General features: G+C 43.9%; 1 protein-coding gene across 2 annotated transcripts in view; it reads right to left on the reverse strand.

The window, feature by feature from the left end:
• The window catches only part of LRRC4C (leucine rich repeat containing 4C), a 136,956-nt gene extending 123,919 nt beyond the window's left edge, over positions 1-13,037 (reverse strand). Inside the window, exon 1 of one of the 2 annotated variants that reach the window (XM_044270315.1) lies at positions 11,858-13,037. The gene's annotated coding sequence lies outside the window, so the exon portion shown is untranslated. Of the gene's footprint in view, positions 1-11,644 lie in introns of both variants that reach the window. The other variant, XM_044270314.1, reaches the window with a different exon arrangement.
• Positions 13,038-16,778: the final 3,741 nt, after the last annotated feature.

Below are 16,778 nucleotides of genomic sequence, written 5' to 3' on the forward strand. Positions count from 1 at the left end.
ATAACAGGCCGAACTCGATGGACAAATGTCTTTTTTCGGCCTTATATACTATGTTACTATCTATCTCATATCTATCTATCTATCTATGTGAAGCCCACAGATAAAAATACTTTGAGAGTCACCACCCATGGCCGATGATCAAGTCCCTCCCCCTCAGCCAGATGCTACGAGTAGCCAGGATAGTCGGTGAGGGCCCAGTCGGGGACCACAGACTATCAAAGATGGCCACGAAGTTTCAGTCCAGGGGTTATCCCAAGAGGCTCATCTCTGAGAGCATCAGTAAAACTAGGGAGAGAATGAAGGATGGTGACCCCAGGAGGTCCAAGACTGAAATATCGAGGATCTCACTTGTCACAGATTATTGTACCAGTGGTCCTCAGGTTTCCTCTATTGTCAGGAAACACTGGCCGATCTTGACCAGTGGTTTTGACAATATAGAGGAATTTAGAGTCCCCCCTCTGTGCTCCTTCTGTAGGAGTCGCAATCTAGGTGACAAGTTAGTCAGGTCAGATGTTGGATCTGCTAGGATCGATTGCAGCACGTATTTCGGCTCCACACGCAGGGGCTGTTATCCGTGCTACAATTGCGTGAACTGCCCCTATATGATTAGGGGTGATTCTTTTGTAAATCCAGCCTCTGGTAAGATAATCAAAATTCAGCAATACCTTACGTGTGATTCTACATACGCAATTTATTTATTATCATGCCCATGTAAACTGTGGTATGTTGGTGAAACAACTTGGGGTGTCAAAACACGGCTAAACCAACATAGATACACTATAAGAAAAAAGAGGCTGGATTTACCTGTGCCCAAACACTTTAAAGAAGCGGGTCATTGTGAACGTGATTTGAAATTCAGAATACTCGAGCAAGTGCCCTTACCCAGAAGGGGTGGGGATAGGACCATACGCTTGAAAAGAAGTAAGCTCTATTGGATTTTTGAGTTACAAACTCTTAAACCGAGAGGGCTTAATGTTGACTTTAGGGTTGTTTGAATATCTCTTCACCGGCTTGTGTTTGTTCCCCCCCTTCTCCTTTGTTTATGTGGGTATGTTTTCCCTTTCCCTTTGGTGTTCCCTCCCCCTGTTTTTGTCTTGTTGGGGTTCTGTTGAACTCGCCTCTCTCGTAGGGTTTTATACAAGTGCAAGTTTTGTATCCAAACCAACAACTAATAGTTTGTTTTATAGAGGAACAAGACAACTTATTCTACAATGGATCATCTCCTTGGAAGCTGGAAGACAGCAGGACCACATTGGCGATCAGCGATATTTGATAATGTTTTATTTTTTTGACATATGTATTGGACGCATGGCGACACAGACGGGATGAGACTCAGCACCATACATGTTCCATCGACTGCGGGACCTTTGACAGAATATGGCTGGCCAGTCTTTGCAGGCCTCCTATGTGTGTGCATTGGTCACCTAGTATTTACATAGTCTGTATGTATATGGATGATTCTCCTATGATGGGGATCGGGACACAGAGTCACTTCACGGTGATGGCTGTGCCTGCCACTCCCGCTCTGGTGTGCCGCCTCCGCTCGGGTAGCTCCCGGCGGAGACGTCACACAACTGGAGAGTAATTGTGACAGTTCATGATGTGTGGACTTTTGGAGAGAAAACTGTAATTATAAGAGTATGGGGAATAGGCGACTAAGGGTGATAATGGCAGTTTGCCATTAGCCCGCTTTACACCGCTGGACTCCCCTTTTTTGAGTTAGTAATAAGGAAATGATGCAGTATAACCGGTCCTCTGTTATGAATGGTGGTCAGGTAATCCGTCACATGATCTCTGTGTGTGTCAGACTGTGTCCGCCCGGTCTTGAGAACGAGCATGCCCAGTCTGTGCTGGTGCGGAGTCGCCATCTTAGATGTGGGCCGCTATGTGCCCTATGTGATGGTTAGTCTCGCGGGATGAAAGGCTTCCCGCGCCTGCGTACTGTCTAGTTCCGGACGCCGACTGAGTCCTGCCGTCTCCAGCTACATGTGAGAGTTCCATATTAAATGAATTATTTGTTTTTAATCAACACTATTATGCACACCTGAAAGGGAATACCAATTTATGATGTTATGCACTGTAATCGGATGAATTGACGGTTTTTTGACATATGATTCCTTCTTTAATACAGTATAATCATGCACACTAGAGTTTTATCGTTTTTATCAATTTTTTTGCAGAAATTGATGTATAATCATGTAATCACTTTTGTTAATTGCCAAAGCAAGTGGGAAATAATTGGATAGGGTTGAGGAATGGGGACACATCCAGGGTGGGGAGTCCATGGTATATCAGGCTCCTCTCAGTCCATGGCAGGCAGTAATATATTGTGCTGCTATGGTCGCTGTGTTCTCCTCTTCCCCCAGCAGTATAGAGAATCTCTCTACCTCCTCCATGGAGGTGAAGCCTGGGCAGAGATCAGACAGTCTCCCTCACGGCTGAATATTTGCTGCACCGCAGCAGGAAATGAGCCTTGTCCTCCACGGCTTCCTGGTCGCACTGATGGCACAGGCTGCTCTCCCTGGGCATGTACCTCTGTCGATGACGCCCGGATTCGATGAGCAGGCTGTCAGTGCTCAGTCTGTAGCGGCTCAGGATTTGTCGGTCTCTTGGATTGGGGAGTTTCTCCAGATATGGGGCCAGTTTGTACTACCTCTGCAGGCTCCGGTATACTGTCAGCTTCTGTGATGTTCGTATGTCGTTCCTCCAGACGCTGATATATTCCTCTTTGCCCTTGTGTATCGTCCTCTGGATTCCGCCCTTTGTCAGGCTATATTGGTTGGTGGATTGGGCAGGCTGGGTTTGGGTGACTTGTTGCGGGGTGCTTTGTTTTTCTGGGGCTTCTTGGTGTAGCAAGGCTTTGTGATGGTAGGAGCTGGGACTGCTGCTATGCAGATGGGCTCTGAGTGATAATGCCCTCTCCTGGACAGCAAAGTAGAGTGGGAATCTGCCCAGTTTGGCTTGACAGATGCTGTTTGAGGTGCTCCTGTGGACCTGGAGAAGGTGTTTGCAAAGTTCTAGGTGGAATAGTTCTATTGGCCCAAAGTCCCACTTTGCCCAGTCTGGGCATATGTCTGGGCCAGTGGCGTACCGTCAATGGTGGCAGAGCATGCAGTTGCTATGGGGCCTGTGAGGTTGGGGGGCCAGGCCAGGCTGAATGGCCCTGCCCCCTCACTGCGCAGCCTAGTATCAGTTAGGAACACGGCACGCGTCGCTCTCAGCGCGTGCCATGTTCTCTTCACTAGCAGTGGAGAAGGAGGGAGTCCCCTCAAAGTACTGCATTTCCTTCATAGACACATGCTTTAATTTCTAAGGGGGGTTCAGTCTCTGACCCTTAGTGCACTATTACTAATAGTCTTTGTGGATTGTACTAAATAATAGGACAATAAGAGCTTTTACATATATATATATATACACATCCAAGAAAATAAAACCACAGTATTGCAGGCGCGAGTCAAAAATATTAAAAGTTTTATTCAAAAAGGTACATCCATCACATAAAGCAACGCTTCAACAGCAAAAAATATCTTTGACTGTTTGGCAAAAGCGTTTTTTATGCTGAAACGTTGCATCGTGTGATGGATGTACCTTTTTAAATAAAGCTTTTAATATTTTAGACTTACACCTGCGATACTCTGGTCTTCTTTTCTTGGATGTTTAACCAAGCTGTTGTTCTGGTGGCCACGTGCACAACAGGAGAAGAACCTGACCGCTGACACTCAATATTTTATACTTACAGTAGGTGGGGAGAGGGGCGCAGTTTTTTTTGCTATGGGGCCAATTTATTTCTATGTAAGCCCCTAGTCTGGCCCCAAACTTCGCTGCCATACAGGAGGATTGGGACAATGATGGTGTCAAGGATTTTAGGCCAGACTGTCACTAGTGCCTTAAGGTGATACAGACGCCTTCTGATGGCATAGAAGGTTTCGCTCGCCTTGTCGTTCAGTGTTTCCATGGCTTTTTTAAAACTCCCCGATTGGCTGATATCTAGGCCCAGGTAGGTGCAGCGGTCGGTTCCTGAAAGTGGACAGTTGTTTAGCAGGAAGAGAGGACGCCCGGCTGCTTTCCGGTTTCTTTTCTGGAACATTATGATGTTGGTTTTCTTTGGATTGATGGGCAGTGCCCACGTGTTACTGAACTTCTCCAGGATCTTCAGGTTATCTTGGAGACCTTTCTCAGTTGGCGATAGTAGCAGAAGATCATCTGCATAAAGGAGAAATTTCACCTCAGTGTCATGGAGGGTGAGACCAGGTGCTGAGGAGGACTCCAGAGCCACCGCCAGCTCATTGAGGAGGACTCCAGAGCCGCCGCCAGCTCATTGATATAGATGTTAAAGAGGGTTGGACTGAGGCTGCAGCCCTGTCTGACTCCTCGGCTCTGCCTCTCTATCTATCTATCCAGTGGCATAGCTAGAAATGACTGGGCCCCACAGCAAATTTTTGAATGGGGCCCCCCTCCCCTAGTATTATTTTTAGCGACCACTTCCTTTCATGCCGCCCCCATTCCTGTGGCTAGTGAAGATCGCTCTCTCAGACCAGGACCGGCATCTGTTCCACCTTTTTCCTACACTGTCTATACTGTCCCTGTATATAATTTCATTGTGTAATATACTGTTGAGGAAGCCCTGACAAAATCCTTTAGTCCTCCTCCTCCTGGATGGGCCCCTTCTGGGTCAGGGCCCCAAAGCTGCAGCTTCCCCTGCTTCCCCTATAGCTACTCCCCTGTATCTATCTATCTATCTATCTATCTATCTATCTATCTATCTCATATCTATCTATCTATCTATCTATCTATCTATCATCTATCTATCTATTATCTATCTATCTATCTATCTATCATCTATCTATCTATCTATTATCTATCTATCTATCTATCTATTATCTATCTATTATCTATCTATATCTATCTATTATCTATCTATCTATCTATCTATTATCTATCTATCTATCTATCTATCTATTATCTATCTATCTATCTATGATCTATCTATCTATCTATCTTAGAAGTTGTCTTATCTCGCGCCATCTTGTGATGAAAGCCATTGAAAGTGTCAGTTAACCTTTTTGTGCCATTTTTACTGAACGCATTAACCATCAGGTTTAGCTCTGCTGCATCTGTATATATATATGACTTAATCTGCACTGAAGTAACCCTGGCGCCATGTTGGGTAATGATGGCGGCCATTGCCTCCTGGTGGACCGGGCTGAGGTTATGATGTGTCCCACCCTCTATAAATCCATCACGGTGCGGATTTACCAGGCGGCGGTGACTGCATTGCCCTATGAATGAGCTCTCCCCTCCCCCGTCATATACGACAGCTTTCTACCTATATCTAATTATCCTATATGAAAGGTAAACATCATCCGTCTTCATATTACCTCACGGTACGCGGTTCAGCGCAGATAATCCTCCAACTCCTTCCAGGCCAAATTGCCTTTCTTTTCACACATCAAGATATAAGCTACATCCCACAGCTCCCGCATACAGATGTAGCAGAGCTTAGTGTGTCAGCTGCTGCATCTCATTGTGGTATTACTATGAGGTTACAACGTAAATGCCTTACCCTCCCAGAAGAACAGGAACCAGAAGGACACTGTTGATGGACCACTAATGGACCGGGTAATGGCCTCCTGTTACTGGCACTGTTATATGGTTAGCATAATATGAGAGGTTGAACTAGGACACCCGCTGTTGCGCGGGCCTCGGGGCCGATACTGTCGGTGGGAGATCTCTAGTCTACTTCTGTATAACAAAAGGATGCAATAAAGTGTCGCTGACAACACGGTGACACCACAAATGCCGCAGGTAAACTATTACCCCCAACAGACAATAGAGTCCCTCTTTGAAAACCTGACAAAATCAGCTCTGCTACATCTGTACTCCCAATAATAGACACCTTACAGTACCTCAGCGCAATTCCTTTGCATAGATATCACCTTTACTGCCCCCTAGAGTTTGCTATTTGGAAATGGCAACTGAAGGTTATGTTTCCACCTATGGGTATAAATCACAAGGATACAACAAAAGATACATTTATGGAAAGTTCGTTACATGATGTCCTTGTGAATGCCCCATGAACTACATAGAGCGGCGCTGTCAGCAGAGATTACTCAGATTTCTCCCCATGTGCTTCTAGCACATGCCACCTGTCAGTCGCAGGAAGACTTTGGCTCCTGCAGAACTTCTTCAACACAAACACCTTGTCATTTACCCCCCTCCTTGGAGTATGGCAGACGGCTGGAGACAAATTGACCCAATAATGCTGGAATTCTCTTGAGCATCCTCCTACCACATGATCTTTTTGGAGCATCGGCATTTCACTGATGGATTTAGACTGACGGGGGCGACAATTTTATCAATTCCTATTCTACGAATCCCCAGACGCTGCACATTCATCACGGAGAAGGCTTTCTTAACAGACACTCAATTGGCTGCCAATATCAATTGGTGGAGGAGATAAACATGACTGGGGAGAGGGCCAGCATCTAAGGACTTCTTCCATCAAGAGGGATACATCTGGCTGGCATAGGTAGGGCTTCATTAATAAAGCGCAAGCGCCTGTGTGCATGTGGGCACCTGCAGATGGGCACGTGTGGGCCTCCAACCTGTTGTGCTCCAGGATTCAGAACAATCCTTGAGCTATTGCAAAACGACAACTCTCAGCATGGAATTGGAACAGCTGGAGCGCCCAGGTTGGCGCTAGGAGAGGGTGGGCAGCTCAACAGCTTAAACCTATCATGGAAGCCCCATCTTCTGTGAGGTTTGGGATTGCTGGGGGCTTTAGTGTCACACTAACTGGAGGACCACCAGTTGGAGACAACATAAGTATATGAGGGTTGGGCAATTCATAGCTAAATCAATTGTCAAATAGCCATCGCCTTGGGCATGCTGGAGGTTGTAGTTTTGCATCAGGTGAAAAAGTTGGAGACAAGTGCGGTACTTGAGAATGAGCATAAGAGCCCCATGCACCATCATAAAGATTGGAGCGAGGAGAGCCTTCTAAGACTGAGTTCACACTTATTATTTCCATCGATGATTGTGAGCCAAAACCAGGTGCGGGTCAAAAACACATAACAGGTGCAGATCTCTGCATTGCACCTGGTTTCTGAGTAGGCTTCATCACTGGTTGGGAATAACTGAAGTGTGAAGCTCCTGTGACTGGGTCTAGATGTGTTAACCCCCGCAATCTCCAACCATTGCACCATACAAAAACTGTAACCCTCAGCATGCCCTGACAGCCCACAACAGGTTGAAGGCCACTGCAGTACATGAGGATAGGCAACTTGCAGCTAACTTTGTTTAATAGGTTTCTGACTGTGGCTGATGCTAGTAGTTTTTAATGACTGGAGAGCCACGGGTTGGAAACCACTGCAGTGAATAATAATGGGAAGCTTACTGCCAAATCTATGATCAAAGTATCATGCATCATTGGTAGTGAAAGCCTGGGCTGTAGTTTCCAAAAGTAGGAAGGTCAAAACATGCAGAACATGAAAATGGGTATCTTCTAGGGATGTTAATGATGAATGTCTAGTTTGGTCTTCCACCTATGGAACTTTAGCTGCTGCAAAGTTCCAATAGCTAGCAGGAATCTATCAGGGCTGTAGATTCGGAAGTGTTAGCCGCTAGGGTGTCACCATTTGGAAGTCACCGCAGCACAAGAGGATGAGCATTAGCAGAGCACCATGTTCTGCCATTAATAGAAGATTGGGGAATGCACCGTAGTTTTGCAATAGTTAGAGAGCCCCAGGTTAGTGACCATTGCATGAGGATAGGCAGCTTACCCATGGAGGGGAGTGGCTGTGGATGTGGATGTCTATGTGGTGGTAGTAGTCACCAAGGCCAACATTTATAGCATGTGGCTGCCAAGGGTTATAGACTGTAAACAGCTGGAGAGTCATTACTAGAGGACCACTGCAGTACATGACGTTTGGGTAGCTTATATCAATCTGGACATGCATGTCTATGTGGGGGCTCTCTATCTCTTGCAAAACCACAACACCCAGCATGAAGAAGTCAGGGCATGCTGGGGTTACAGATTGGCAACAGCTGGAGAGCCATAGATTGAAGACTACTGTAGGTAGCTTATCACTACATCTATCTAATACATCGCAACCATATCACATCCCATCACCAAGAGTTTATTGTCCAAGTTTATTTCAGGTAAATTTTTTTTCCAGTAAATCCACCCACCATAGTTTGGTCCTCCTAGATGTGTTCTACAATAGAGTCTCCGGGAGGGTCAGAGTTTTAAGGAGCTCAAGGTATAATGGATTTCCTATCAACTGGTATGTAGATGTTGAAAAACCTTTCAAAAGTGGACTAGGAAGTAATACTCAACCCATAGACCACCAGTGATGCACCCTTGTATTAGCTAAGCACAAACTCCAAGGATCAGATGATGTTGGTGACACACTGAAGAGTCAAAAACTGAATCCATGTTAGACCCTACGCCAGTGGTCTTCAACTGGTGGCTCCATAGGTGTTGCAAAACTACAACTTCTATCATGTAGCCAAAGCTGCAGGATGTCAAGGCATGCTGGGAGTCTTAATCTTGCAACAGCAGGAGAGGCACAGGTTGGGGAACATCGTCCTACGGTACCATAATGAAGGGAGATGCATACAATATAGGTTTAGGCATTTGAAGGTTATCAAAAGATTTCTATTAAACATTCAACCCATGGGGTGAACATTTTTTCTCTCTAAGCTTAAATTTCAAGTAAGACAGTAGATCTGAAAAGAGACAAGACAATAATAGACCCCAGGGTGGTCTTGGCCATTGATGTGTCTCTGGTGAATCATTTACAGTCACATCTACAGTATAGAAACTTTCACCTAGATTTTAAGACTCAACTTGACATTTCATTGATAACTTTGGCCAGAGCCACCAGTTGGGCTTCCCTGGATGAAGACCATAAATTCTGCGGATAAGCAATGACAAAATCCTAAGTTATCACCCTGTATAAGAAGAAGACAATAGACAATGCTCTTCCCTGCACAGTGTTAGCAATTCATGCTTTTAATATATTTTCTCTCTTTTTGCGGCAGAGAATCTGTTATTTTCATGGTCCTTCCAGAATAATCTGCACATTCACCCATGATGGAGACAGCCATTGTTAGCCCAGCACCAACATCAATGCACATTCACCGAGGTCTCAGTGAGACAGAGCTCCCATTGTACAGGGAGACACATGAGACCTTTGAGACACTGAGCTCATTCCCTGCGAGCTCACCCTTGCTTCTTCAGATTCTCATTGTGGGGGTCTCCCTTGATTCGTTACACCCAGGGGTCGCTATTAACCCCATAGGGTGATATTCAGCGTTGGCTGATTCTAAAGTCCAATGTGAAATGCAAAGATAGGCAGCTCAAGGGAAGAACATATGACACAAAGTAAACATGTTTCTACCACAAACAATTAGATACAAATCTAGGTGGGAAGGAAGGGGCGTCCATCAACTCCGCACTGTGGACCTGGCGGGAAGAGGGCAGCAAAAGTTGCTATTTTCATCACACATCTATTTACTACTTTGATATACTTAGGGTCAACGCTTGCTACTGGACTGCTTCTGATGGGAATTATGATAGATAGAAAGATACTGTAGATAGATAGATAGATATGAGATAGATAGATGGATAGTAGAGAGCTAGAGAGATTGAAAAAAGACACAGATATGAGATAGATGACAAAGAGAGATGAAAGAGAAAGAAAGAAATAGAGACAGATAATTAGATAGATAATAGGTAGATAGATAGATAAAAATATAGACTAGTACACACAGATATGAGGTAGATGGCAGAGAGAGATGAAAGAGAAAGAAAGAAAGAAAGAAAGAAAGAAAGAACGAAAGAAATCGAGACAGATAATAAATAGATAGATAATAGAGAGCTAGACAGATTAAACAAAAGACTATTAGGCACACAGATATGAGATAGATAACAGAGAAAGATGAAAGAGAAAGAAAGAAATAGACATATAATAGATAGATAGATAGATAGATAGATAGATAGGAGATAGATAGATAGATAGATAGATAGATATGAGGTAGATGACAGAGAGAGATAAAAGCAGAAGAAAGAAAGATATATAGACAGGTAATAGATAGATAGATAGATAGATAGACAGACAGATAGACAGATAGATAGATAATAGTCAATTAGATAAACAAGATGAATAGAAATGTCTCTACCCTTTACGTAGATTTATCTACATCTACACTTCACTATGTATTTTTGCTCAGGACCTTTCTTTCAGGTATGCAGCACACAGTATTTCAGGGTTGTATCCAGATATCTGGTCTTCCATTTTGATGAATATTGAGGCAGCAGTGGTGGGTAAGGCCTCTCAGATGGTCATATAAACTGTGAGGTAAATAACGATGTGGACTACCCTAAAAGACTTTACATTAACCCCAAATCTCCAAGCTAGTCACCATACTCTTCCCTTCCCATAGAAGCAGAAGATGTCTGAGGGACCCTGAGGGGATCTGCTCTGGAATGAACAACTGTGACTGCAGTTGAGATGCAAACCTCCCATGAAATGCTGCACGTCCTCCAAAACATAAGTAATTCATGACAGGCCATGGAGTTTACACATTGTGCTGAGGTTCTGCAAAATCACTCAAGAATGCCTCCTGCTGCTGGAGGTTCTGCCTTTTGGCCAAAGCAGCCCATGTGTAAAACATCTATTCTGCTTCATAAATCTCCTCTGTTCTTTGAAATCCAGGCAACGTTTATGTTAATGGGTGGACATGACCCCAATGGGGTTCCTCAGAGAGCTGCCTCTGGTCACTGCAGTAATTACTACAGAAGGGCTCAGCCTGAAATCACTCAATAGACTTCTACAAGAATAATTTAATCATTTCCACCAAATGGACCAATTTATCCAAGCAGGTCTTTCACCCTGAAACCTTTTCATGGCAATACAAAACAGATTGGAGCTCCTAAATTGAGGATTAGTGGCAGGAGCAGAGCTCTCCCCATAAGAGTCATATTCAAAGGTCCCTCTAGAGGTTTGTCAGCCTCAGGAATTCCAAACCCAAGACACACAATGGCAGAGCAACCCTATGCCCCCCTCCCCTCCTACATTCCACCACCAATGGGCTCTATAGCAACAGATATAGGCTCTTTCAATCTGAGAAGATATTCTTCAGCCTCTTTAAGGATATTGGGGTCTTACTATAGTGATTTTTGGGTAGATAGATCAAGAAAAATTGCATATTTGAGGGGAAAAAATTCAGAGTTTGCAAAGATACAGCCTATGTTGGTTGTGTGCTAAAATAATGATTACTATGCTCCTCACATGCTAAAGATATGGGGACCATGAGCAGATAGGGGGGAGCACATACTCCACCACTGTGCATGGATTTAATAGGCAAGACAAGACTCCTGCAACATCACCTCCCCCGTAATCCATGTATATGTAATGCAGCTGTAGGCTACAGGTGTAAATGAGCATGCATGGGTTAAAGGGTTAACAACATCCTCACCAGGGTTGCCTCCAGAAACATATATCAGCCTCATTATTTAAACATGCATGCACAAATCCCACATTTCAGCTCAGATATCCCAGTTTATTTTGTGAAATGCCCCATTTTTGTGTTGTCCAACCCCATGTGCAAATGACTGCAGATAAGGAGAAGCACCTACTGTGTCAAGACAGGATCCAGGTGAGAATCCAAGAAATTTTAGAGCTGAAGAACTAGAGATTGACCACAGGACCCAACACTGCTTCTACAACGAGCCATGGTGTGCCCTCATCTTAGTAGTATTCCAGCCCAGAGTGTCCATTCAACTCTTGCCTACAACTTGAGGCTCATTTCACACTGAGGAGAAGGGAGAGGGTGCTCATAAAAAAAATACCTTCCAAAAAGCAACAGGACCATATAGGAAGACCTGTTCTTCAAACTTTTGGCTGTCCAAGGTGCTGAAATTATACCAAAGCAGCTCCCTCCACCTGGTCTCCCTTCACAAGGTGTCCAAGCGAGAAGGACAACGATGAAACTCTGCAGCTGTCAGGTTCTTCCTTAAAATCCAATCCATCTCTGGTCCATAGAAAGCCTCCAATCTTCATAGTTATCCCACCGATTCCAGGCGCACCATCGCTCATGAGCTTGTCTAGGTCCAGCCAAATCCCAATAAGAAACTTTCACCCTATCCACAGGATCTGATTAAATTTCCAATCACAGCCCAGTGCAGCTCTGCATGTTGGGTTCTTTTTTTTTTTTTCTTCTTCTTCAGCCTGCCTTTCTCCCTATTTCTTGGATCCGGTAATCCTGATGCCCAAACTCCAGGCATTCACTGCTCTCCTTCTGCTTAGCCTCCTCTGCAATTTCATTATATCACATTCACTGAGAGATGCAGCCTGCAATAAATCCTTCAGCCTTGCTGGGAAGCACCTTGTGGATTGTGCTTCTTTTCATATCATTCCTGGTGAATGATGAGTCTCCAAAAATAATAATAATAAAATAATAAAAAACAAAAATCCTCAATGGAGTGAGAGACCTAGCTCCACATGGGGTGCCTTTGTTATGAAGACAATTGTCGGAGTGGATTTTTTAATTTAAGGTTCTTCTTCTTCCTATCCTTCTCCATGTTCTGCATTCAACTCCTGTAAAACTACTGACACAATCCTTGCCTTCCCATGATGATGTTCCTCATGATGTTCCTCATGATGTTCCCCATGATGTGTCATCCAGTGGATCCTATTTCCAACAAATCCTGCTCTCTCTTCTTCTTCTTCTTGTAGTGTGCTGTGTTCCTTCTCTCTCTGTTCAACCCCCTCCACTCATAAAAACAGAGGGAAAGAGGGGGGGGGGGGGGGGACACTACTAAATGTTCAGCAGCAAATCCACAAATCAGGTGCTTATAGTTCCTAGTTCCAGTAGAGAAATGCACAATTCATGCAGTAGAGCTTCCTTCACACTTCAGTCTCCAGCCAGCAGAACATGGATCTTGCAATAACTCCTTATAGCAATTTCAGATTTCACATCTAGAGAGCTTTGCTTCTTTCTCTCACTCCCTCCTTCCCCCTCATTCCCCCCTTCCCTCAACCTTTTCCTATCCGCTTTCCCTTCTTCCCTTTTTTTTCCCTTCACCTCCCTCTTCCACTTTTTTTTTTTTTCCTCCTTTTCTCTGCTTGTGATGAATAAAATACAATTACCCAATTACCTCCCATCATCTTTGCACTGATTGGTCAATTGCATTAACACTTCATGTCTTTGAATAAGGGAATGAAGCCAACTGGTGGTGTTTGGCTGCCACCTACTTGTCACTGGAGGGTACTGCAGGCACTCATAACTTGTTTCTGGGAGACATGGTGACTAGAGCAGATAAACATGCCTTTTCTCAGAGGTGGTTTTCAACTTTGTACCAGGAACGCTGCCCAAGCTAATATTGCAACCATTGAAGAAAGCCTAGGAACCTACAGATTCCCAACTGCAGGAACTACAGGCACCAGCATGACAACAGAGGGGGTGCAGCTCATTCCTCATGTTATTATGTCTCTCTTAGCAGGAGGCATCTGCTTAAATATCCTTCAAAATAGGACATTGGATATGCAGATCTTGGTGGAATGACATTAAAATATCAAGAATTTCCCTTAGAGGTGTGCCAAAGTGAGGTATAAACCACTGTTGGCATGCTGGGGCTTGTAGTCCATCATTGGTGTCCGCTCCTTGTCTGACTAAAGCCTGGATTAAAACCAATTGATATAATAAAAATTAAAAAAACAGAGGCAGAGAAAACCAAAATGACGTAAATCATCCTCGTCAATGGTTTGCACTGCCTGCCAGTTCCGGAGAGCTTTCTTAACCCTTTCATCACCCGTGTACAATGCCCGCTGCACTGCTGCTGTACCGTATGGGCGACTGTTCACAGCATATGGCAGGATGCCATCTGAGCCGGAGGTTACATGGTAGTGAATGGCTTTTTGGTGACTCATAAGTCAGGAGTCACTTACTATTGGAATCATCTCATTATGACAACTATGTATTGGAGTGGTTTCAAAGAGCATCTGTCAGCAGGATTTAAAAAAAAAAAAAAAAACAGGCATAGTGTCTGCTAGGGTTGATCCTGCTGATTACAATGATACCAGTCTTGTGAAAATCAGTTGTAGCATTCAAAAGAAAGAAGCCTCTCTAGGCACATGAGGACTTCGGTGCACTGAGTGGAGGGGTCTAGACGCTAGGTGCACCATGAGGAGGATAACTATATGAGCAGGTTCGGGGTCTGAGTATATTTAGGGATGCTGGTATGGGAGCTGAATTATATATTTCTTTTTGTGCTGGGGGGTTGGGGGAATTAGTCAAGGGTCTGAATGTTTTTAGTGGGTCTGGTCTCGGGTCTGATTATGTTTAAAGGGTTTGGTCTGGAGTCTGAACGCACTTATACACGTATTCAGTTGATCTATTATGTGCTCTGAATTTGGAGTGCGTGGTCTGGGGACAAATATATATTTAGGGGGTCTGGTAAACATGGTATCATGCTTAGGAGGGCTAGGGTCTGTATATTTTGGTGGTCTAGTGTAGGGTCTCCAAATATATTTGGGGCTTTGGTCTGGGGTTTAGTTTAGTGGTTTAGTTTGGGGACTGCATATATATTTAGAGTGTCTGGTCTGGGGTATAAATATATTAAGGGAGTCTGGTGTCAGAATGTGTTTAGAGTGTCTGGTCTGGGGTATAAATATATTTAGGGAGTCTGGTTTCAGAATGTGTTTAGAGGGTCTGGTCTGGGGTATGGATATATTTAGAGTGTCTGCTCTGGGGCCTGAATATGTTTAGGGGGTCTTGCCTGTGGTGTCAATATATTTAGATATACCTGTCTTGGGTCTTACTATATTTAGGGTGTCTGGTCTGTAGTCAGAATTTGTTTAGAGGGTCTGGTCAGGGGTCTGAATATGTTTAGAGGGTCTGGTCTGGGTTCTCAATATATTTAGACGTACCTTTCTTGGGTCTAAATATAATTAGGGTGTCTGGTCTGGGGTCTAAATATACAGTGTTTAGGGTGTTTGGTCTGAGGTTTAAGTATCTTTGGCGAGTCTAGTCTGGTGTCAGAATATGTTTAGGGGGTCTGGGTCTAAATATATTTGGGGTTCTGGTCTTGAGGTCCGATAGAAGTCACACCCCAAGAAAATTCCACTCCCATTTTTGATGTGACCTGCTGCTGGAGTCTTACCCAGGTTCACTTTGCTAATAGACAGTGGGGGGTCCTAAGCAGAGATGGGGTCCTTTTAATATTGTAGAAGGACACATGAAAGGGGCTTCCAAGGTGAGACAGTACGTTTATGGAAATTGTAAAAGCAAATGTTCTATAAAATTTAAATTGTTTTGTGGTTTTGGATTAAATATTATTCTATAATGATTATTTCTGCAAATAATCTCCTGATATGATTTGATTTTCACTTATTTTCCATTTTAAAGGCCTAACTGCTGACAATGAATGGGAAATTATTGTTTTCCTCCACAAAATTCTCTTGTAAACCCCCTCCTGACCACATGGAGTGCTGTTAGAAAGAAGTTGTCTGTAATCAAGTACAATGCACAGTAATTGCATTCCAATATATCAAATGCAAATCTCCAAGGTGCCATCTAGTGGTAGAAATATTCATTACAGCATTTTAGATTTTCTGCTGGGCATAAGAATAATGACGAATATTTGCTGTGTGAAATATCTCTTATGATATCATTCATCTCCCTGGCAGCTTGAACCAGCTGACACCCATCAACCAGAAGAAGTTGGGCTAAGAAGTGACGTGATTCCTCAGACTGCAATGGGACACTTTAAGGAAAATGGCATCTTACAGCATGATGGCTCAGTGATTAGTGGTGGCTCGGTGGTTAGCACTGTTGCCTTGCAGTGTTGTGGTCCTGGGTTTGAATCCGACCAAGGACAACATTTGTATGAACTCCCTGTGTTTGCGTGAGTTTCCTGCCACATTCCAAAGACATTCCAAGAACTTAGATTGTGAGCCCCATTGGGGACAGTTGGATGCTAATATCTGCAGAATATGTCAGTGCTTTATAAGTGCATAAAATATAAATCAATGCAGTTCTACTATTCTTTAAAAGCTGTAGATTCCTTATAAAATTAGGTGTGGTAGAGTTGTGTCTGTCACCTAACGGGCTACATTGTGCATTATGATAATCTTGGTGCCTCTTAAAAGATGTCATCACCAGGTGGCATTATTATGTGTGGCAGTGATAGGATATGAACAATGTTCATTCCAGATCATTAGTATGTGTTAAAGACAAACCCCCCCCCCCCCCCCCCGAAGTCCCAAAAATGTGATATGAAGAATAATAGGACACACTCAATTTCAATGCCTAATAGTTTTGTTCGCAGGCGAGATAAGCCACTGCCAAAAGAGTCTGCAAGCAGCGTACTCCCCTCTAACCATTCAGCACGCAAGAGGACTACCTATAGAACAAGGGAAGAAGTGTGGGCGACTTAAAGAGCAACATGTCCATCTTGAACTCTCCACCTCTCATCTAGCTTACGTTTTGATCCACTACAATCTAACTTCCTACATAATTAGTGTTGAGCGAAGCATTCAAAGTGGAATTTGGTTTGAAGTTTAGGAAAACTTCTATTTGCAACAAATCCAAAAATCCTTGTGCTCCGTGGTAACAAATCAGTCTTTCCTAAAATGGCGGCTGCATGTGTTACAAAGTGAAAGGAAGAAGCCCAGGAATGCGAGATCACTCATAATGCCGTCCACCCATCCAATCCGCAGATAGCCATCTCCTGTGATGTCACAGCCTTATAAAACCCTCATCCCACGTGG

Source organism: Bufo gargarizans, chromosome 10 (assembly GCF_014858855.1).
Source record: "Bufo gargarizans isolate SCDJY-AF-19 chromosome 10, ASM1485885v1, whole genome shotgun sequence".
Classification (NCBI taxonomy): domain Eukaryota; kingdom Metazoa; phylum Chordata; class Amphibia; order Anura; family Bufonidae; genus Bufo; species Bufo gargarizans.